This window comes from Podarcis bocagei (genome assembly GCF_964188305.1).
Source record: "Podarcis bocagei genome assembly, chromosome: 15".
NCBI classification, from domain to species: Eukaryota; Metazoa; Chordata; class Lepidosauria; order Squamata; family Lacertidae; genus Podarcis; species Podarcis bocagei.
The window spans coordinates 35,738,884-35,763,062 of record NC_138141.1 but is presented as its reverse complement, the minus strand read 5'-3'; the positions used below and the strand labels follow the sequence as shown (position 1 = coordinate 35,763,062).

The window sequence follows — 24,179 nt, the reverse complement described above, 5'->3', positions numbered from 1 at the left end:
TCCTGCAAAGCTAAGGCTGCCCCCACCCCCAATGCTAGTGGATATGAAACTTCCTCCTGCTGTGTCAGAGCCAAAAAAGAGAAAATAACACACAGTCCAGGGGTACAAAGAACCCACTTCATCAACCTTCCTTTAAAAGCTGACGCATTATTAAAAGTATGCATTATTCCTCGGCTTAAACAAGTCAATCTTTATACTTCATTTGCTAGCACGGGAGGGGGGTCTTTCTCAAGTTATCTTGTGTCATAAACAAACTCCCGCAGAGATCACCGAACACTTGCATTCCATTTCGTGGCTCTGTTTGTCTGCCGACAAGCATGGGGAGTGGGGCGTCTGCCTGAGATTATTATCATAATAAGATTACGCGAGAGACCTTTTCTTTTTCATCACGGTTAGCACACAAATCGGGTGGCAAAGCGGAATATCTTGAGAGCAAAGGCAGTATGCTGTTGAACATCAGTCTAGGACAATTCCGAGCACAATTCAAAGTGTTGGTGCTGACCTTTAAAGCCCTAAACGGCCTTGGTCCAGTATACCTGAATGAGCGTCTCCAACCCCATTGCTCTACCCAGACAATGAGGTCCAGCGCCGAGGGCCTTCTGGCGGCTCCCTCACTGCGAGAAGCCAAGTTACAGGAAACCAGGCAGAGGGCCTTCTCGGTAGTGGCACCCGCCCTGTGGAAGGCCCTCCCACCAGATGTCAAAGACAACAACAACTACCAGACTTTTAGAAGACATCTGAAGGCAGCCCTGTTTAGAGAAACTTTTAATGTTTGATGCATTACTGTATTTTAATATTTTGTTGGAAGCTGCCCAGAGTGGCTGGGGAAGCCCAACCAGATAGGCGGGGTATAAATAATAATTTATTATCATCATTATTATCATTATTATTGGAAGCTACTTTATAATGAGTCGGACTGTTGGCCGACCCTGTCTGACAGCAACTTTCCAGAGTTTCGGATGGGAGTCTTTCCAGCCCTACTGGGAGATGCTGACCATTGAACTTGTTGGGTTTTTGGGTGCAAAGTATGCACTGTTGTTTGTCCCAAATCCAACCATTGGTCCATCGACCTCAGTGTTGCTTGCACTGGGTGTCTCCTGGATGCCAGAGATTCTCTTTCCTCAGCCACCTGCTATGTTTGCAGAAAGGCCAACTCCATCTGACACCTCCTGCCCCTGAAATGTTTCTACGCTAGCTGCTCATTATAAGAACTACATATATACAGCTTTACTGCAGTCATAAACCCAAAATGCACAGTACAACGATGGTATATATCAACAACTATTAAGGCGGAGGAGTGGCCTTGCTAGGGAGCTTTAGCCCATAGATACTGATTTCTGATTCTTACTGCCTCTGAGAGACATTTAGCTACAGCCAGTGTAATAGTTATCAGTCTTATCCTCAAGGAGAACCTACACGTAAAATGAGTCGGCAACTCCAGGTTGTCATGTTAATATTGGTTTGGATTAGACGACGTCTAACCCGTTTATACAAACCACACAGTGTAATAAAATGTGTTCCGTACATTCAACATCCTGGGAACATGGGCGCTGCCTAGCTTGGTATGGGATGCCAGCCAATCTTCCACTCAACACTTCAGATGGGAAGACATTTAATCTGACTTTAGAAAAGCAGATGACGATACAGTAGTTTGGTACGGTCGGATTCTTAAGGTAGGGAGATAACAGAAAACCCTGAGGATATTGTATTCCCAACACAGATGGGACACACAGAACTACTATGGAACAATTTAATGTGTGTGTTTGCTTCCCCACCTCTACCCTCCTTGTCGCTTTCTCCTTATGTGTCATGATATTTTTGATTGTAAACCTGCAGGCAAGGACTGTTGTTTTAATTGACAGTATGTAAGCTGCGATGGGAGCCCTTTTGGTTGAAGAGTGAGGCAGCAGCATAACGTGGGTTGCCAAAGCCCAGGGCAAGGCAAGTGCTGCGTCCCTCTGGTGGACTGGGCAGCTGGGATGGGGGCATGAACTGGGGGTGGGGCGCCTCCAACAGGCTCCTTGCATGCTGCCTCCATCCACCTGCCTACTAGACCAGCCCACCTTCCACCCTGCCTCAGCTGCCAGGGCTCCATACCCGTTGTGGGGGTGCCTGATTGTGCCCCTGAAAAAAATATATGCCTGGGGCTTCCCCCATCCCCCCCCCCCCCGTAACGCCCCTGGAGTGGGGAACAAATGCTCTAAATTAAATTAATACGATTTTTAAAAACCATCAATCCTTTTTACTGACAACAACAGGGGGTTGAACCTGGAATATTTTGGATGCAAATCTAGGGCTCCACCGCTCTCCAAAGTGCATCTAATTCAATATTATATTAAACAGGGGTAGGGGAAATACGTGTGGCCTTTCAGATTTTGATGGATTCCAGATCCTATCAACCCCATTTCCGGCACGGCCAGTTGTCAGGGGTGACAGAAGCCAGAGTCCAGCAATATCAGAAAGTTCACAGGTCCCTGAACCCTTGCCTACACTGCCAGGTACTGACTCTTCTGGGTTTCAGATAGAAGTCCTTTTCAACCCTACTTGGGGAACCTGGGGGTTGAACCCAGGATATCTGACACGCAGAACAGCTGCTCGGCCACTGGTGTGTGGTCCTTCCCTGTTGCTACCAGGGGCTGGGGAGCAACAGTGATGAAAAGTTATTGCCTTGATGCTCTCTTTGTGGTGTTGCTGGCTGAGCAATTTGGGAAGCAGGACGCTGAGCTAGACGGACTCTTGTCTTTGATCCAGAAAGGCTCTTCTTATATCTTGCTTAACCAAATATCCCTAAGGAAGATGAGCATAGGCTGAAAATGTTTTCAGGGAGAATAACGCCATGAGTGGCTGCTAACCCTGAGGCAGTGTTCTGAATACCTGTTGCTGGAAGCCACAGGAGGAAAGAGCGTTGTAGCGCTCAGGACCTGCTTGAAGGCTTCCCATAGGCATCTAGTTGGACACTATGAGAACAGAATGTGAGACTAGATAGGCCACTAGGCTGATCCAGAAGGCCATTTTTATGTTCTTACATTTGGCATGCATATCTGATTGAGACTCATCCCTGGCCAAAGGTCAGGGTGTTAGGATTCTTTCCCTGTGTTGCAGTCATGGGACTGGTTTTACCACATGATGGTGTATGTTTTTATTCCACATTCTGGGAAGTGACGGAGACAGGATGTTTTTATTACTGTGTTTCTGTGGTGTAGGACTTTTGTCCTTTGTTTTCTTTTTGCTGTCTGATGCTGAAGAGGAAGGAGCTGAGTTACGATGCTCCAAGAGTATATGTGCAAATAAACGTAGTTTAGCCAAAAAGCTGAGCTACTGAGTCTGTACGCTGTATGCTGACAGCCTATACTCTGCTGATCCTGAAGTGTGCTGATGCCTCTGAGGTTGCTGTGATGTTCTGGCTGGAGCAAGATTTTGAATCTCCCAAACGAATGACCAGGAGGGAGAGAACATGCCAGTTGGGCATGTGTCTCTGCCGGACTCCTACTCACATTATGCATACCCTCCAACATTCCTCAGATGCACATAGGGACATTTCTGACTCACCACCACCACCAAACTGACCCTCCTCGACCCGTTTTAATTCCTCCTCCACCCCGCAGAGCATTTCCACTACCCTGCTCCCTGCCTGCACCTTGGAGCCAGTGCATCACGTGAGGCTGGGCCTCGGTGATAGTGGCAGCCTCTCCTACTCCTCGCCTGCTCTCCAGCAGCTGCAACGAGCTGCCCAAGAGGGGAGGCCAGCAGCAGCGGCCATGGAGAGGCAACATGGTCTCCCTTGCAGCTGCCACTGCTGCTGCTGCTGCTGCCACCATTGCTCAAGACAAGCACTGACTCATGCTCACCCACACAACCCCAGCTCAATGGCAGTGGCACTGATGGGGGAAATAGGGACATTCCTGGATCAAACCAGAAGCCAGGTTGGCTTTCGGAATTCCAGATCCCCTTAGGACACTTGGACAGTATGCATTATGGCTTATGTGAGAAGAAATCTCACGATTGTGGAATTTATTCCTAGGGAGATATGGGAGATAAGGGCACATCTCATGTTGGACTGTGATGCTTCTAGAGCAGGGGTCGGCAACCTAAGGCCCAGGGGCTGGATGCGGCCCAATCGCCTTCTAAATCCAGCCTGTGGGCGGTCTGGGAATCAGCATGTTTTTACATGAGTAGAATGTGTCCTTTTATTTAAAATGCATCACTGGGTTATTTGTGAGGCACAGGAATTCGTTCATTTCCCCTCAAAAAATATAGTCCGGCCCACCACATGGTCTGAAGGATGGTGGACTGGCCCACAGCTGAAAAAGGTTGCTTACCCCTGTTCTAGAGGCAGCCTTCAATCATGAAAGCTTCAGTTCATCAGAGTCGGAAGTGTTTGGAGAGCTGTTCTGGAGAGCATTGCGCAACTGGGGCATCCCCACCTTGATGGCCTTTTCACTGGTAGCCAGTTGCCATACTTCAGATGGGAAAAGGACCTCTGATGATTAACTTAGTACACACAGAGACATTTATAGAGACCTTGGTTGAATGCAGCCCCTATCAGGCCCAGCCTGGCCAGGAGTAATGGGAGTCATTGCAGTACAAATATCTGGGAGAGACTAGGTTAGAGAAATGCTTTACACAAATGTTGGCAACACAACCTTTCTTTCTTTCTTTCTTTTTTAAACCAACTGTGTGTGTAGTTATTAAGTGCTCTCGGCTTTCGGGGATGGGAATAGTTAAAACCAACCAAACAACCATTGAAACAATATCCCCCTACAAAACATTCACTAATAAGATTGTGGACCCGGAAAGAAGGAGAAAATATTCATTTTCTACTGAACGTATAGGCTCACTGGAGTCTAACCACTTTTTAATTAAATTTTCACACATGACAAATTCTTTGTTAACCAGGAAGGACCCCAGAAACATTCTTTATCGTGTCCAAATTTACCCACAGAAACCAATTTCCTCTTTTCAGCACTATATATATTGCTGCCCTGCTGCACCGCATGGTTTCTATTGAAGAAATGGAGAGCCTGCCTGCAGCAATGTTTATACCCGTTCTTTTGAATGTGGTTAGCTGTCTGTGCACCATAGGGCTTGCCCACACTTCTTATTGTCCCACTTCCTTCCCCCGCTGGGGAAAAACCACTCTTCAGCACTCAACCGGGACAAGTGGCAATTCGGGTTTTCTCCAGATTGATGCTTGCTCTGGGTTAGCACGAAAGAGAGGGCTTTCCTTGGGAAAGGAGTGGTACAAAGGGAAAACTACTCAGGCCTGTGCTTTCTAGATATGGGACAAGTGAGAGTGTGGACAAGCCCATAGTCACCATGTTGTTGTTGTTGCAACGAAAGAGACATTCACTGGGGCATCTGTTAAATCTGTCCAGCAGTAAAATCCTTTTGGGGGCAAGTGGTCGCAAATATTAATGTCCCCATAAGAGACAGAGCAAGGGACGTGGGTGGCGCTGTGGGTTAAACCAAAGAGCCTAGGACTTGCCGATCAGAAGGTCGGCGGTTCAAATCCCCGTGACGGGGTGAGCTCCCGTTGCTTGGTCCCTGCTCCTACCAACCTAGCAGTTCAAAAGCAGTCAAAGTGCAAGTAGATAAATAGGTACCGCTCCGGCGGGAAGGTAAACAGCGTTTCCGTGTGCTGCTCTGGTTTGCCAGAAGCGGCTTAGTCATGCTGGCCACATGACCCGGAAGCTGTACGCCGGCTCCCTCGGCCAATAAAGCGAGATGAGCGCCGCAACCCCAGAGTTGGTAATGACTGGACCTAATGGTCAGGGGTCCCTTTACCTTTAAGAGACTGAGCTTACTTTTATTATCTTTATTGGATGGAGAAAGTGACGTTGCTCTTTGTAAACCCGTAATGATTTATTTGATGGCAGCACACTGAGCTATTTCACAGGCATGGAACAACACATTAGCATTTATTTTAGAGAGCTGGGACAAAAGTGTTATTCACAGCAATTTCTGAGTAAATTAGGCCTCACTAACACAATACATGCTAAGCAGTATCCTGCCACTTTAAACAGTCAAGGCTTCCTTCGAAGGATGATGGGAACTGTAGTTTGTTGAAGGTTCTGAGACCTGCTGTAATATCACTATTTCCCTCACAGAGCTGCAATTCCCAGGGATTGATTGATTAACCACTCTGGGAATAAATGTATGGTGCAGAGGAAGCCTCTCTCATTATAGTGGTACCTCGGGTTAAGTACTTAATTCGTTCCAGAGGTCTGTTCTTAACCTGAAACTGTTCTTAACCTGAAGCACCACTTTAGCTAATGGGGCCTAATGCTGCTGCCGCGCTGCCGGAGCACAATTTCTGTTCTCATCCTGAAGCAAAGTTTTTAACCCAAGGTACTATTTCTGATTTAGCGGCGTCTGTAACCTGAAGTGTATGTAACCTGAAGTGTATGTAACCCGAGGTACCACTGTATTTGTGCACTTTAGGAGTACAAACCAAACTAGAAGACTATGTAGCAGTGTGAAAGAATTTTACATTGCACATGAATAGTTAACCTTTCCAGTCTCTTATACCTTCTAAATATGAATTTGTGTGGAGAAATTTGTAATCATTAGTGCATGTTTATATATTTGCGTATTTGATATTGTTCTTTGTTCATTCTGATCTTACGTTCTTGTCATTTGAATTCATGTGGAATGCATTTGGCTTTCCCCGTTGTTTTTTAAAAAAGAATATCAAGATAATTTCCCCTCACGTTCAAAAATTAGCTGGCTACTCCATGCTCTAATTACGTCATTACACATGAATCCCTTTCAGACTTTCACTGTGGACAGAGCAAACGTGGGGAATGAGGTTGTGTTGACAAGCTCCAGACATGATGCATGTTCAGATCATTTGAAGGGCAGACGAGAGACTACATCACTTTCTATGGACCTCCTTCCACAGCTGGGAACACTGCAAAAAAATACACCCCTGCATCTGCAAAAGGAAAGAGCCTTTTTGAAATGCTACTTCCACCTTCAAAGGGGAGTTCCTTTGCCACACCCCAGCCGCCCCCCTTGAAGAAGACCTGGGATGGTTTATCTCACGGTAGAAGTTGAGGACGACCACATGGTTGTGGGGAGCCCATCAGACTGGAGTAGAGAGAGACCAAGTTTATCAGCTGGCCCCTCCTCAAACTCTCCACCTTCCCTATTGTCAGGCTTCGGGGAACCAGGTTCCTCCCCACCCCCTCAGCAGTAGATAAGCAGAACAAAGAGAATGGAGTCTTCTTACCAGTCTGAAACTCTAATGATCACAGCAAGAGAAGAAAGAATATATTTCCTAGGAATGAAGGTGCTCCAAATTAAGGGTCACACCCACTTCCTCCCTAGTCACCCGCGTCACTACCGCGCCTTGAGATTGATCTCATAACCACTGTGCTTTCTGTGCTGCCACCTTATCTGCTCTTCTTGACCTTGGGTTGAGCGGATGAACGCTTTCCAGAGAAAGTGAGTCTGTTATCTCTCTCCCAGTGCTTCTCCTCCTAGCTGTTCCCCACCCAGTACTTCCCAACTTCTGCCTTCTGAACTATGCCCCTCTGCAAACCACTGTTCCAAATCTATACTGTCCTCCTGCTCCTGGGAAGATTCAGGGTCCTGATCAGGAGCAGGGGGAGGGAGAGGCTCCCACCATTCCTCCCCAGTGCAGCCCTCCTCAGCACAGTCCCTGACACCTATGCAGTATGAGCTTCTTAACCAGGGATGCCAGAATTTCCTGGACATAGCCGCTATTCAGCGCCCTTAAGCATTGCCCAGGCAGAAATCACTGAAATATCCTGGGAAATCCAAACATAGGGCTAAGCTGCTCAACAACTTTGGCAAAAAGAAGAAAGAAAACCAACACAAATAAGCTCAACAACTTTCGTGTCTGGATATTCACTTTTTAAAATATGACAACCCTATCTTAATGCTTGTTTAGGGGCAGAATAGGAATTTTTTGAGGAGAGTCCCTGATTGGCCTTGGGCTACCTTTTTCACCTGCTTCATAATGATGGAAGTTTTTCTGCTTTTGGCCTAGGCAGGAAATATAGTTTGTGCGTCTGGTGGAGTGGATATCAGTGGCATTGCTGGGTTAAGGGCACTCCTAGGTTGCCCAATGTTGGCTTGGCTTTGGAGGACCTTGGGGTGCCATTTAGACTTGGTATGCACATCTGGGTCAACGCTGGTAGGGCTTTGGTGTGCACTTCAGGTTCGCATCCCCTTAGCCTGTAAAAGTGCCCAGTGAATTTCTCCTAGCACACATTTTTGTATGCAGCTGTGCCTAATATGCACATTTTTGCAAAGCGATTTCTCTAATAGAATGCATTTTTATGTTACTTTCACGAATAGATGCATTTTTTGCACACTTTGCCATAGCATGTGTATTTTTGTACACATTATAGTGGTACCTCAGTTCTCAAAAGTAATCCATTCCAGAAGACCATTCGACTTCTGAAACTTTCAAAAACTGAGGCGCAAAGGGTGGTCTGCAAATCTAATTGAGAAAACTGCGAAACACTCAGCGGAAGCAGTTGGACTTCCGAGGTGCGTTCGAAAACAGAAGCATTTGCTTCCGGGTTTTCGGCGTTCAGAAACCGAAATGTTCGACTTCCGAGACTTGTTTGAAGTTTTATTCTGCTTTGAATGTTATGTTGAACACAGCCCAGAGTGGCTGGGGAAACCCAGTCAGATGGGCAGGGTAGAAATAACAAATTTATTATTATTATTATTATTATTATTATTATTATTATTATTATTAACGAAAACCGAGGTACTACTTTACTTGGCTAGACAACTGCATTGCAAAATTCAGAGAAGTGCAAATTTTGAAGAGCAGCTGTTTTGGTTTAGAATGGCGGCTTTACAAATAAGTCAATCTCAGCCTCCAGAGCAAAGCACTGGGAACCGTGCACAGGGCACTAGCAGTCCTTTTGCCAAGCAGATTTTGCTTCTCTGTAACCCAACTCAATGTGCTTTTAAATCATTGGTTTTCTGCTAGTTTAGGGAAACTAGGCAAGGCAATCTCATAGGCACTTGCAACAATCCTTGTTTCTTCTTTTGGCACCAAGAATAAATGGTGTTTGCTATTCAAGCCCTTTCTTCTCTGTGTTTTGTTCAAATGATTTTAAACAAAAAAAAACCATGCTTCCCCCCATGCACAACCCATATAACCTGCTGTAGTTTCTAATTTACAACAGCAAAATATAATCTCCTCCATGAATTTGCATAAAAATGAACAGACCTTGCAGCATGATATTAAATTTGAAATTTGCATGCAAGGGTAGCCAAGTAATAAGTTTGCATTTCGAGATGTTTGTGCCTGCAAATTCACAAACTAGCAGATGTAATGAGGAGATTTGTACACCTCCCTGAAAGCAAATCAGCAATGAAAACACTTGGAGGCTGTTGTTACAGATCAAAGAGCATGGGATGTACAGGGTGGTATCAGAACTGGCATACAAACCAACTCAGCCAGCCATTTCGCTTGGCAACAGGCCCTGCTCAAAATGGAAGACAAAAAGCAGAAAATGCAGCTGTTCCTTCATGCAAGACTCCAGAACAATGCAGACACAATGCCAATAGGCACAGGAGTGCCTGGTGCATTAGGGGCAAAGCGGGTAGTGCCCCACCAACCTCAGTCTACTCTCAGCCAGCCTCCACCTGCCTGTCTGCCTGACTGCTTACATCTAGTCCAGGCAGTGGCACTGGGGGTCAACTTTCTGTTCCTTAATCTCAGTGACATCCTTATAAGTCTCAGCAGGGAGTGGACAGAACTGGAATTCGGCAACATTCACACTATGATACCACTTTAAGCAATCATGGCTTCTGCCGAAGAATTCTGAGAACTGCATGTAAGGGCATTGAGAGTTCAATCCCCGTGTCCCCAAGTTTCAATTCCCAGAGTTCCCCTGGGAAAAGGGACTGATTGTTAAGCTGACCATTTAGAGGTAGGGAGTGGGGATTGTGGGCAAGAGATTCAATGCTTGACATCTTTTTGTGGTGGTGATGACGGTTATGCAATATTACGGGAGGGGATTGTTTTTTCATTTTGTATTTTTATGTTGGAAACTGCCCTGTGATCTTTGAATGAAGGGCGGCCTATACATTTAATAAATAATAAATCATTACCGCCATTGCCAAATGCATTTGGAAAATACTCATTTCTAGAGTCGCTACCCATCCATGCATACGGTTCTGAGCTGCATAGAGCAATGTTCTCATACCGTGTCAGCCAGTTTTGTGTGTTCATATAAGATGCCATCTTCTCAGCAACTGGTGTTCCCAGATAGTTTACTTCTGGACACTGGAGTTCATAAGAACGTAAGACAACCCTGCTGGATCAGGCCAATGACTCATTTAATCCAACATCCTCTTCTCACAGTGGCCAACAAGATACCTGTGGGAAGCCTTCAGCCTGGACAGGAGTCCTCTCCACTCCTCTGATTCCTAGCAACATGAATTCAGAGGCATAATTTAAGCATCATGATAGACATGTCATCTAGTGACTCTCATCAACATGGCAGGAACAGCTACAAAGAGTGGACATTCTTTTGTGCAACTCTTTTAAGAATTCAGGAGACTTCCCAAAGTCTGGTTTTCTCAACCTTGTTAACCAAAGACAAGACACTGATGAGTTTTCTTGAAGCCTAGATCATGTCAAGACATTCTCAGTGGTCCAGACAGACTTCCAGTCCCTCTTGTCAAGACAACTCCCTCTGTTAGCTTCATATATATGTTTCTGAATGCTAGTGTAGCTCACTTTAGGTTTGTTTGGTTTTTTGTTTTGTTTTTTAAGGATCTTGTTAGCTCCCTAGCACAATCAAGACCTTTATTATTAAGTCTTCTTTTACCACCAGAACTGGGAGTGTAACAACCCGCTTATTCATAAGCTAATTTTACCTAAGAGGTTTCTCAGCAAAGCTGATTGTTCATGCTGGATCCTTTATACAATTAAAACGGCAAAAGGGAAGGAAGGAAGAAATCACTTTAACATCATTAAAGCCCTGTGTTGCACAAGCCTCTGTGAGAGTCAGCAATTTAATGACTGAAACATGAGCAGCAATGCCTCCAAGTCAAATGACTCATTTACAGATCCCCTCCTCTCTCCTTCCCTGCCTTTTCCTGTTCTTCTGAGGTCTCTGACCCAACTAAACTGAGATGAATCGATAAAGGCACTTCACAGGTGAAAGCAGCTACCTGGCTAAGATCAAGCCACTGGTTTGGGTGCACAAAGCCCTAGACAGCTTAGGATTGGGGTACCTGGAAGATTGCCTGACCCCTTATATTCCCAGCCACTTTGCAGATGAGGGCCTCCTGCAGATGCCGTCTCATCAGGAGGTACGTACCATACAATATAGACATCAGGATTTGGGTATCAGGGTAACTGCTCTATGGAGAGACCTCAACTTGACTATCAGCCTGGTGTCATATCTACTGTCCCGGAGCACCATCTATGGGGAGGCCGGAAGGGAGACCCCCCCCCAAAAAAAATTTGATGAGGTGGCCGGGCCCCCTCAATATTCCTCAGCCAAGGGGTCCCCCTCGGACCCGCCAATGGCTGCAATGGGCTCCATCGGGCTCTCCCATTGGTGCCAGGACTGCAAGTTCATAGGAAGCTCAGAGTCCCATTTTGCAGCCTTCCTACAGAGAACCTGAGGGTTCAGGGTGTGTTTTCTTGTGTGTGCAGCTTTCTACAACCTGGAGGCTAGCACTGTGATGCTCTTGAGGGGTCAAATGCAACTGACAACAAGCTGACTGTTAAGAGATTAAAATACAGTCATACCTCTGGTTGCGAACGTGATCCGTGCAGGAGGCACCTTTGCAACCCACAGCGTTCACAGCCTGAAGCACTGTGTCTGCACATGCGCATGATGTGATTTGGTGCCTCTGCGCATGCACGAGCGCCAAAACCCGGAAGTGACCCGTTCCGGGACTTCCGGGTTCGGCGCAGTCCACAACCTGAAAACCCGCAACCTGCAGCGTTCACAACCCGAGGTATGACTATAAAAACAAAAACCAGCAATTGCTAAAATTGTAATTTCCTCTCCATTTTGCGCTCTTTTTCTTCCTGCGAGGGATTGAAACTGACCTCTGCTCCTGATCATTTTATCTGATGAGTGACGCTACAGTAATGTTTATCCTGGAATAACAAATCACCTTGACTCCCCCCCCCCTTCTAAATACAGTGCATACCCCCCACCAATACTTTGGGAGGGCATTTCGGAACACCCCACCGCCACCCCGCTGACCCTGTCCATCCCCTATGACACTGACACTTCCTCTCTCACCCCTCCTCTCCCTCCTGTCCACCTACCTTTCTCCAGCCACCCTCCTCCGCAGCCTGTGGAAGCGTCGGCTGCCGCTCCTTCTGGAAGGCTAAGCCAGCCTTCCATAGGCCAGCGTCAGCCTCCACAGGCTCAGGAGATACAACGCAGGTCAGGCCGACCTTCCGGCAGGCACACCGGGCCGGTGCCCCTTCGGGAGAAGTAAAACACCCCAACATCACTGATGAGCTGCATTTAATATTGCAGGAAATCAGAGGTTGCTGCCATTTTTGGTAGCAGTTAGGTGTACACCATAATGTGATGTTGCAGAAAACCAGGGCAGGGTGGCACTGGTCTTCTGCGACATCACATTATGGTGTACGCCTAACCACTACCGAAAATGGTAGCAACCTCTGATTTCCTTCGGGAGAAGTGGCATGGCCTGGTACGGCTTGCCAGAAGGCCAGCCGCCCAGTGTGCACTGCATCTCCTGACCCAAGGTCAGAGGTTGCATGTCTCCTGATGCGGCACAGACTGAACCAGCCTCTGATACCACCTTCCGGCACCACAGACGAACTTCCGGAACAGGAGGTCAAGGTAAGTTTTTCTTCCAGTTTTTGGTCCTGCTTCTGGACTCACACCACAGCAGAACTATAAAAAAAATGCCTGTCTTTTGATCCCTTGCTCTAGTGCGACCAGTGCGGGGGAGCAAAATTGGGACATTTGGGATTGGGAGGAAAAGCGGGGGCATTCGGGATGTCCCAAATACAGTGGTACCTTGGGTTACATATGCTTCGGGTTACATACGCTTCATGTTACAGACTCTGCTAACCCAGAAATATTACCTCAGGTTAAGAACTTTGCTTCAGGATGAGAACAGAAATTGTGCTCCGGCGGCGAGGCAGCAGCAGGAGGCCCCATTAGCTAAAGTGGTGCTTCAGGTTAAGAACAGTTTTAGGTTAAGAACGGACCTCCAGAACGAATTAAGTACTTAACCCGAGGCACCACTGTAATTTGGGACACTTGAGGGGTCTGACAGCGAAACCTTCATTTTTGGCTCAAATACCAACCAGGACCTTCATTTCCGGTCTCTGGAGGAGTGTGCGTGCCTTTTCAAACAGTTAATCTTCATGGTCATCCCTCCACCCCCTGGGCTCACAAACGTGTCAGGATGGTCCCCCTAAGTCACTTGCTAATGAAAGTGTAATATACAACAATGGGCTATATGATCAGCCTAAGAGAGAAGCCTCCTGGGGGATTCTCAAAATGAATACTGAATCAGCGTCAAGTCAGATTTTAATCTTCCTTCAGACTTCTCATAAATTAACTAGAGACACTCCGTGCCACTGATTCAAATTTCATTCTGGTACTTTACACAGCAGTTCCCCCCTCCAAGAAGAGTTCTCCTTTTAACCGACATGTGAATCACAGTCCTTTTGCCTTTGGCTAATGAAACAATCTATGGCCTTTGAAACTGGGGAGGGGGAGGGAGCTATTGTTTCGCTTGTTATTATGTTATGCATTCTTTTGTGGTCTTATACTGTAACTTACCCTGTGATCCTCGGAGGACGGGTGGTATATAAATTTCATAAATAATAATATTAATAAATATGAAGAATTTTAGAAGTTCTTGATGGTCATGAGGCAATCGGATTTTCCCCTAGCCCCAATACTAGGTATTGTTTTTCCAATACTAGTTATTTGTTTCTCTCTCTCTCTCTCTCTCTCTCTCTCTCTCACACACACACACACACACACACACACACACACACAGAGTGGTACCTCGGGTTACAGACGCTTCAGGTTACAGATGCTTCAGGTTACAGACTCCGCTAACCCAGAAATAGTACCTCAGGTTAAGACCTTTGCTTCAGGATGAGATCAGAAATCGTGCTCCGGCAGCGTGGCAGCAGCAGGAGGCCCCATTAGCTAAAGTGGTACCTCAGGTTAAGAACAGCTTCAGGTTAAGAACAGACCTCCGGAATGAATTAAGTTCTTAACCTGAGGTACCACTGTACGCACATTTATTTCATGGAGGATAGGGTTACCAATGGGTACTGGCCACAATAACCAGTAAGGCTTGCTAGCTGCTGGAAATCGCCCATGTTGCACTCATGTACAGGCTCCCCGTTGGGGCATCTGATTGGCCACTGGGACAGAAGGAGTGGATGAACCACTGGCCTGACCCAGCAGACTCATCTTATGTTTTTATGTTCTTTAAGAGGGAAATCCTAAGCTGGGAATTGCGCCCAAATGAGTACTGAGCATGCTCAATGGCCATGGAATACTGACAGAGTGGGCGGGAGGCAGAGCCGGCCCATGAGGCATGGTACGGCAGTTGCCCCAGGTGGCAGACTGGGGACTGCTAGGAGAGGTGGCAGATCCATGCCCCTGAGGTATGTACCTGCCACAGAGTGAGCCGGCCAGTAAATCTCTCAATTGTTGGAGTTAACTTTTTATTAGCGAAAACACACGTCTTCACAGACTTGGCTGAGTGTCAGGCCTAAAGAGCACAGAAGCTTGTTCCCTGTAGGTCTTACTCCATGAAATCAGTTGTTGAGACTAAAGCTCCCCACATCCCCACAGCCATGTATGTCTCCTTCTCTGCTGGTTCTGGGAGTCAGGAGGCAAGAGGAGCATGTTTCAGCAGGAGGGGAAGACACCCTTGCCTCTTCACCTCCCTCCTCTTGACCTCCTGCTTCAGTTTCACCCTCTGCTTCTGGACTGCTCTCTGCTACAGCCTCTTCCTGCTCACTAAACCCTATAACCTCTTCAGCTTCTGACACCCCTCCTCTCAGTCTTCTCCCTCTTTTCCCCCTGGCCACTCATCGTCATCCCACCACCATTCTCTGGGCTCTGAGCCTTCCTCCTTTGGTGGTTCCCCAGATGGTTCCTTCCACCATTCCTCTGCATCCAGCCAGTCCATGACAGTACCACTCACCATCTCCTGCCCTTACTGCTGACCCTGCCTCCTTCCTCTTCCACAGCCTCCCATTCCTCTCCGGCCTCCTTCAGGGAACCAGGCTGCCTCCAGCTGTCTCAGGTAGTGGCAGGAGGGACAGAGGAGGAGGAGGAATGGGTGCCATTTTCTCATTTGCCTCAAGAGGCAGCCCAACTTGGGTGGGCCCTGGCAGAGGGCGAGGTGTAAAACGGAGAATCCTGGAGGACAACACTGAGCAGGAACTTTCCAAACCACAATATTTTATTGCAGCTCCCACTTGTAAGAGGATGCTATTTAAGATCTCCCCAATTATAAGTTTGCATAGAGAAGCAGCACATTATCTGCTGCTAATTCAATTTTTAATAAGCCTTTCCAAGGACAAATCTTAGTGGCTCACAGAAGAGACTTTATAATTAATATAATGTTCAGGGGTCCCCCCCCCTCTCTCTCTCCATGGCAATTAGCTATTATACAGGTCAGCGTTTTAAAAAGTGTTCGTCGCAGGAACCAGTTCACACTCATTAAGTGGCAGAAAGAGCTTAATCACATCCAGTGCACAAGCCAAAACACACAGGCCAAAATATTCAGCGCAAATTGTTCCACAGAAAATATTGCTTTAAGTGAAATCGGGGTTCTCATATTCTATGAAAATATTTAGGAACACAAAAGAGAAAGAGAATGGCTGGTGAACCAGAGATGTTTGTGGCTGCGGTAGGGATACATCCCAGTGAAATTCTAGCAATCTGAAAAAGACAGAAAAAGCTCAAATGGTTGTATCCAATTAAGGTGAGTAGATCCACCAAAGTTTGCACCAGTCAAACCCATTGCCTGCAATGGATCTACACTGAGTAGGGCTACCCTTGGCTACAACACCTTATATGTAGGCCACATTCACAACATACATTTAAAGCACTATGGTATCTGATTTGATCCCAGAATGCCCTGGTTTTCCTTAGGATGTCCCTATCTTCATCTGAGAAGTGTTGGACGGTATGGAGTTATGCGATCCCCTGAGCCAGGGAGATAAGTAACTATACCACCTTTAGAAGACATCTGAAGGCTGTATAGGGAAGGTTTTTTAAAATGTTTTATATATGTTGGAAGCCACCCAGAGTGGCTGGGGCAACCCACTCAGATGAGCAGGGTATAAAGAATAGAACAGAATAGAATAGAATAGAATAGAATAGAATAGAATAGAATAGAATAGAATGTCCCTATTTTCATTGGAGAAATAAATGTTGAAAGGTATGGGAATTTGCATTGAATTCTGCAGAACCGACATCCTGGTAAGCATGTAGGAGATAGGATTGCAATAGACAAGATAGGAGTACATGCACACTGGATTTTGCATGCTTAAGGAATAAAGGAATATGTGCCCTGGTGTCAGCATTCAGGGACATCAGAGGTAGGGTAGAAATATGAGGGGGGAGGTGTGTGTGCCTCGCTGCCTGTGGCACAGGCTGGATCAGACCTATCATCTATTCCAGCTCAGTGTCATTCTAATCTAAGACAGTTTTATATCAAACCCGCTTGTCAGTTGAAAAACAGCAAGGGCTCCTGCTATGAAAAGGCAAGGGGAGGAATGTGAATGACACTGTACTAAGAGCAGACGGCGATAGCAGCTGCATGCAGTATTATAATGGCTAAGCAAAAGCACAAAGGCATTAAACCTCTTGAGCGACAATGCAACTATTTTTACTCTGCACATCCCTTAATGGAGAATCTGGAATGGGTAGGGAGCTATTGTTAGAAGTGCAGCAGAAGAGATCATTCAGTTTGCAATTTAGGGGTTAATTCTTTTACCAAGGGAGGAGAGAGTGCAGCTTAGCAACCAGGCTGAGTGGCATGATCTCTGGTGATGTAGCATGTTGGCTGTTTAGTTTGGAGGCAGCATTTCCTTTGGGTGTTTGGCTGAATGTCTCCCCACGCTGTGCATGGCCTGAACAAAAAAGGGCAAAAGCTCTCTGCTTTCTTTCTCTGCACATTATACAGTGGTACCTTGGTTCTCAAACTTAATCGGTTCCGCAAGTCCAATCCAAAATCAAAGCGTTCCAAAACCAAGACGCGCTTTCCCATAGAGAGTAATGCAAAATGGATTAATCCATTCCAGACTTTTAAAAACAACCCCTAAAACAGTGATTTAACATGAATTTTACTATCTAACAAGACCATTGACCCATAAAATGAAAGCAATAAACAATGTACTGCAGTCACACAATCAATCGATCAGTAGCTGAACTGGGTTCCACACAGTCACAAAAACAAAACAAAAGCCACAAAAACAAAAATGCAAAATAAATAGCAAAAACAGACAAACCTCAGCATAACACTCAAAACGGAAGTGTGGCACTCAAATCAGAAGCTTATCACTCAAAGCAGAAATGTGGCACTCAATACAGAAGCATAACACTCAAAACAGAGCACTTTTGGCTTCCAAAAATAGTTCACAAACTGGAACACTTACTTCCATGTTTGCAGTGTTTGGGTTCCAAGTCGTTTGAGTACCAAGGCGTTTGAGAACCAAGGTACCACTGCATACTATTTTTGTTCAAGTTGCGCAATAAAGTGATTGGGATTCTTCTCTCTTGGCTGGTATTTAAGAGACTTTACTAACGGCTATAGTTGCAAGGTTACCCAAAGGGTCATCTAGGTCAACCCCACTGCAAAGCAGAAATCACAGCTAAAGAATCCCTGGCAGATGGCCACCCAAACTCTGCTTGAAAACCTCCAAGGAAGAAGAGTTCACGGACAGTCCGTTCCACTATCGAACAACTCTTATTGTCAGGAAGTTCATCCTAATGTTTAATTGAAATCTCCTTTCTTGTAACTTGAATCCATTGATTCAGGTCCTCCTCTCTGGAGCAGGAGAGAACAAGCTTGCTCCATCTTCTGTGTGATAGCCCTTTAGATATTTGAAGTTGGCCACATATCTCCTCTCAATCTCCTCTTTTCCATACCCAAACTCCCTCCCAAACATACCCAACTCCCTCAACTGTTCCTCATCAGGCTTGGTTTCCAGACCCTTGGTCATCTTGTTTGCTGTCCTCTGCACACCTTCCAGCTTGTCAACACCCTTCTTCAACACTGGTGGCCCAGAACTGGACACAGCATTACAGATGGGGTCTGACCAAGGCAGAATACAATGGGACTATTACTTCCCTTGATCTGGACACTATACTTCTGTTGATATGATGTGTCTGCTGCCCGGGGCTTCTTCAGGAGGAGGAGTTGGGGTATATATAAATTGAATGGATGGCTGAATAACAATTGCTGCATTACAAAGTAAACTATGAGACTCTGTATATTTTTGTGAACCGTTTTGAGCTCCCCCCTCCAAAAAATATATATATATTTTATGAAATAAATATAATTAAAAGGTCACCCAGTGAATTTCATGGCTGAGTGTAGATTTGAACTCTGGTCTCCCAGGTCCAAGCCCAACACTCTAAATCATGGCACCACACTGGCTATCAAACTGGTGTATGTTTACCACCAAGTTTAAAACGTCAGGAATTAAAGCTTCTTATTATTTGCCGTGGTCCAACATATTCTCTCTCTCTCTCTCTCTCTCTCTATATATATATATATATCACACACACACACACACACACACACAGCCTGTCCCTTTCCATCCCACCCAGAGGCATCTGCTATGCAAGCTGCTTAGCTCTCATTCAGTGCGTGCCCTGCGGACCACAGGAGGGCAAACAGCTGAAATCCAATCAAGCAACTCTCTTTGGGACGAAGCACATGATGTGCCTGCCTGCCAGACTCTGGTTTTAATGGACATGGCAAAAGAAAGAAAATAAGCTTATGCACAGATTCAGCAAATAATGCTTTGTTAGCAAAACGTGAAGCTGTCAGGTCTGTTTTGCATTAGCCAGCCTTTGGGGAAAATGAAACACGGAGGCGGGGAGAGGGGGAAAGAGAGGGCGGGAGGAAGGAATTATTTTTGACAAGCCCTTGCCCTGCCCTCCATCAAATGCTCAATATTTGCTGCTAATTGTTATACAGAAAGCACCTGCAATTCAAGAGCACCAGGGACTTTCTGCATCACCTTCTCCCTGTGTGGCAGTGCTCTGTTTTGCCTCAATTATTGTAAAGACAGGCAGAAATCCCACAGGCACAGCTTTGCAAGTCACAGAACGCAGATGCCACAGGGAGCTTTTCCTGATGCATTTCCATCCATTTGTTACATTCAAACGCCCCGACCATCCTTACTGATCTGGAGCTAGTCCTGGATTTCCAGCTTCTTGTCCCCATCAGTTTAATCTTCTGGGTGCCTGTTGCAGTGGGTGCCATTGAGCGTGAATGGACCTGGCACTGAAATTTGTGGGTGCCCGGCCTCTTCACTGGGAATTTTGTGGGTGCTTGGGCACCCAGGGCCCCAGGGAGCTGGCACCTATGCACATCATTTGTCAATATTTATGTTTCTCGCCAGGCTGAAGCTGGCTTAAGAAGAAACCACATCAAACAGCAGTATTTGTCAAGAAACAAAGGTTCCGTATTAGGAAAGACCGATCATATCTGTTTCCATTCCATATCACCTTCATATGTGCTCACTTGCAGGCCCATCCTATCCCCCTCTCTTTTTTGCAGATTAAAACAACACACAATTCTGTTTGTCACCTTCTTTGCCCAGTCTTCCCTCTAAATATGCATTTTCATATGCTTTCCCTTATATTTCCCCCTAAAATACACATTTTAAAAAATGCATTACTGGGTACATTTTAAGAGCAAACCCTGAAACTGCATCATGGAATTTGGAGAAATAAGTAATTTGATCAATTAGATTGCAATCCTTATGTGAGCCTGGGACAATCAAATTTGTCCTGCACATTTTAAAACGCAGACCAAACACGTTTGTCCTCCTTCCCTAATACTGCTTTCAGAAACAGAGATATGTGACTCTTTTTCAAGAAAGTTCCCAGGAACTGGTGTTCAGAGGGATAGCTCAGTCAGCAGAGCTTGGGACTCAGTCTCAGCATGGGACTCTTAATCACTGGCTGGTTTCACTGCCCCTGTTTCACCCTGCCCCAACCTGCAGCCCTGTCTCCTGCCCAGCCCTGATGGGTCCATTTCCTCTGATACAGTAGAGAATCAGGTCTGCTTGTCCCAGTTTTGTTTGGCACTCCATCCTTTTTGCATGGTTCTTATCTATTTGCAGCTAGAGAGTCCTACAATGCTCAGAGATATTCCACTTTGGTGTAGCAAAACCATGGAGAGACCTGGTTTGAACAAAGACATTAGATTCTTATCTCATTATCTCATTATACATGACTAAGCCATTTTTCACCTTCTCACCCCTTGCCTTTTCCTGGAAGACCTATTGCAGTCGTTAAGAGTCGTCAACAGGCTCATCTCAGCTATCTGCCAATCTCCCATTCCCACCACCCTTCTGAGTAATACCCCTCCCCACCTTCTCACTATATAGAAGGATCTGGCAACTTCTGTTTCAGTGCATCTGAAGAAGTGTGCATGCACACGAAAGCTCATACCAAGAACTAACTTAGTTGGTCTTTAAGGTGCTACAGGAAGGAATTTTTTTTATTTTGGTGTACCAAGACATTGCAAGTTCAGGAAGCTTATTTGCAAAAGCAGACAAGGTGATGATGATGATGATTTTGCACCTGTGTAAGATTTTCTGAACAGTTATTTCACACACTTGCACAGGTATCAATCAATCCCATTAAAGGATTTGCTAATTCAGAGCCTGCTGGGCCAGACTTAATTCTTATTCCGTGCCTAAGCGCTGACTGGCTTGCCATTTTCACATGTTGCTACTCGGTGACTCATCCTTCCGCTTGTGCTTTACTGATCCGCATAAATCCATGTGTGCGTCAATAAAACACCACGTGGAAAATAAGTCTTGATGAAATTATATAAATGATGAGTCAGCTGTGCGATGTAGCAAGTGAGAAGACAGAACTGCATTTCCAGCATGCATCAACAGAAGTACGGTGGGCAGATCATGAGTAAGAATGGCCAGAGGAGGCGACGATGTCCACCAACTTGGATGCATTGAAAAGAGGGTTACAGCAGTACCTCGGATTAATTCGTTCCGGAGGTCCGTTCTTAACCTGAAACGGTTCTTAACCTGAAGCACCACTTTAGCTAATGGGGCCTCCTGCTGCCGCTGTGCCACTGGCGCGCAATTTCCGTTCTTATCCTGGGGCAAAGTTCTTAACCTGGAGCAACCACTTCCTGGTTAGCGGAGTTTGTAACCCAAAGCGTCTGTAACCCAAGGTACCACTGTAGACAAATTCATGGAGGATAAGGTTATCAATGGCTGCTAACCCTGATGACTATTCTCTACCTCCACTGTGACAATACGCTTCTGAATACCATGAATAACAAATGGGGAAATGGCATACCCTCCAACATTTCTCTGATGTCAATAGGAACACCCTATTTCTCCATAATAATAATATTTTTTAATATTGTTCAGACTTTGCACATCTGAGTGGGTTGCCCCAACCACCCTGGGCAGCTTCCAACATATATAAAAACATAATAAAACATTAAACATTAAAACTATACAGGGCTGCCTTCAGATGTCCTCTAAAAGTTGTATAGTTATTTACCTCCTTGGCCCCAGGCGGGGTGTCAGATAACTCCTAAGCCTCCAACATTTCTTGAATGAAAATAGGGACATCCTAAGGAAAAGTGGGACATTGTAAAATCAAATCAGAAACCAGGATGGCTTCTGTAAATCCGGGATTTCCCTGGAAAATAGAGACACTTGGAGAGTTTGAAATGGCTGTTGCACTCAGGTGACACTTGCATGCTTCCCATAAGTTGGCCACAGAGAGAACGGGATGCTGAACTCGATTCAGAATGAAAAGATCATTATCCCCCCAACCCCCTCCTTCCCTCCCTCCCTCTCCCCTCTGTGTCTTTCCCCCCAATGTCTAGGACAAGAGTGTCTCATACCGAATGTAAATGAACTACCGTATTTTTCGCTCTATAACACACACCTGACCATAACACGCACATAGTTTTTAAAGGAGGAAAACAAGAAAAAAAAATTCTGAATGAAACAGTGGATGTATCATTTTGGTGCTTCATGCTATGGCCACAGACGTGATTTGATGGTGAGTTTGGGGTAGGCTAATGCAAAAATCCTGAGAATCCATGTGGATCTGTGCTTTGTAACCACAGCAACCGGAAACAGCTTTTACAACTTTGTAAACAAAGCAACCGAAAACAGAAGAGGGTGGGCAATAAGACCCTGAGGCAGAATGCAGGAAAGCAGCAGCCTCCTCTCTGCAGCGCGCGATCTGATTTTTGCCTGATTTTTGCCCCTGCACTCGGGCCAGTCAGCTCCAGGGACCACACATTCACTCAATAACACACACAGACATTTCCCCTTACTTTTTAGGAGAAAAAATGTGAGTGTTATAGAGAGAAAAATACGGTATGACAAAGACTCTATGAATTGAAAGTGGAGATGCTATATGTACCTTTCCTTGCTAATTTGTTTGTTTTGTATTACAAGAAAACTGCAATAAAAACTTTTTCTTTTCTTTTTTTTAAAAAGGAGATTTCCTCCTCCTGAACTTGAGACAATTCCCCTCCAGGAATTGGAAGGTGAAGAGAACCACAGGGCACACAGAGCTAGCATCCTGCGAAAAGGCTGGTAGTGTAACAGTAGAGCTTCTGCCTCGCAAGCAGAAATCCCAGGTTCAAGCCCTAGTGTCTCCAGGTAGGGCTAGGAGAGACTTCCTGTCAGAAACCCTGCAGAGCAGCTGCTGGTCAGTGGAGCCCCTAATCCAGCTTTTGTAGGAGAAGGACTGTAGCTCAGGAGCAGACAGGGCCGGCCCACCTGTGAGGCAAAGTGAGGCAATTGCCTCGGGTGGCAAGATCCCCAGGAGCAGATCTGGCCTCCAAGGAATGCATCGCCTGTGGATGGTGCTGCAACAACAGTGACAGCTGCAGGGCACTTCTTGGAGACGGGATCTGCCACTCCCTTGGCAACACTCTCCCCTCCCAATGCCACCTCTACAGTGGTCTTTAGGGGAATAGGAGGTGCTGCTGGTTGCCTCCATGTCTTGATCCCTATATAGATCTTTATCCTACCCTCCTTGAGCCTGATGTAGATCTTCACTCAGTCCTTCTTCCCTTGTAGGCGTGGCACCATCTTGCGGCTTGCCAAAATTCTTTGGGATGGCCCTGGGAGCAGAGCATCTATTTTGTGTGAAAAGAGCCCCAGGTCCAATCATTGGCTTCTCCAGGGAGGGCCGACAATGTCCCTTGCCTGAAACACTGGAAAGCCTCTGTGAATCAGTGTTGAGCTACAATGATTGGACTCCAATCAGAAGTAATAATAATAATAATAATAATAATAATAATAATAATAATAATAATAATAATAATAATAATTCATTTATACCCCACCCATCTGCCTAGGTTACCCCAGCCACTCTGGGTAGCTCCCAACAGAATATTAAAAACACAGTAAAACATCAAACATTAAAAACTTCCCTAAACAGGGCTGCCTTCAGATGTCTTCTAAAAGTCAGGTAGTTGCTTATTGTCTTGACATCTGGTGGGAGGGCATTCCACAGGGCGCGTGCCACTACCAAGAAGGCTCTCTACATGGTTCACTGTAACCTCACTTCACCTCAGTTTCCGGGCTGAAGGATGGGGGTGGAGACGCTCCTTCAGGTATACTGGGCCAAGGCCGTTTAGGGCTTTAAAGGTCAGCACCAACACTTTGAATTGTGCTCGGAAACGTACTGGGAGCCAATATAGGTCTTTCAAGACTGGTGTTATAGGGTCTCGGCAGCTGCTCCCAGTCACCAGTCTAGCAGCCGCATTCTGTGTTAGTTGTGGTTTCTGTGTCACCTTCAAAGGTAGCCCCACGTAGAGCGCATTACAGGAAATAACTAGAGCACATCCCCTCGTGTGTTTAGCTTACACTCAATGTGCACACCTGAAAAGGACTTATATTTGTGGGGTCTCTCAGGAAACTCCCAACTGGTCCCCCACCTACATTG

The 24,179-nt window shown here is 45.9% G+C and overlaps 1 protein-coding gene and 1 long non-coding RNA gene across 9 annotated transcripts in view; one reads left to right on the top strand and one right to left on the bottom strand.

The window, feature by feature from the left end:
- Positions 1-24,179, bottom strand: part of AUTS2 (activator of transcription and developmental regulator AUTS2) — a 712,323-nt gene that overhangs the window by 614,496 nt on the left and 73,648 nt on the right. The window lies entirely within an intron of this gene.
- On the top strand, positions 15,856-19,036 carry LOC308574017. The gene is made up of 2 exons (XR_014002303.1): positions 15,856-15,966; positions 18,798-19,036. It is a non-coding gene; the product is annotated as an uncharacterized lncRNA (long non-coding RNA).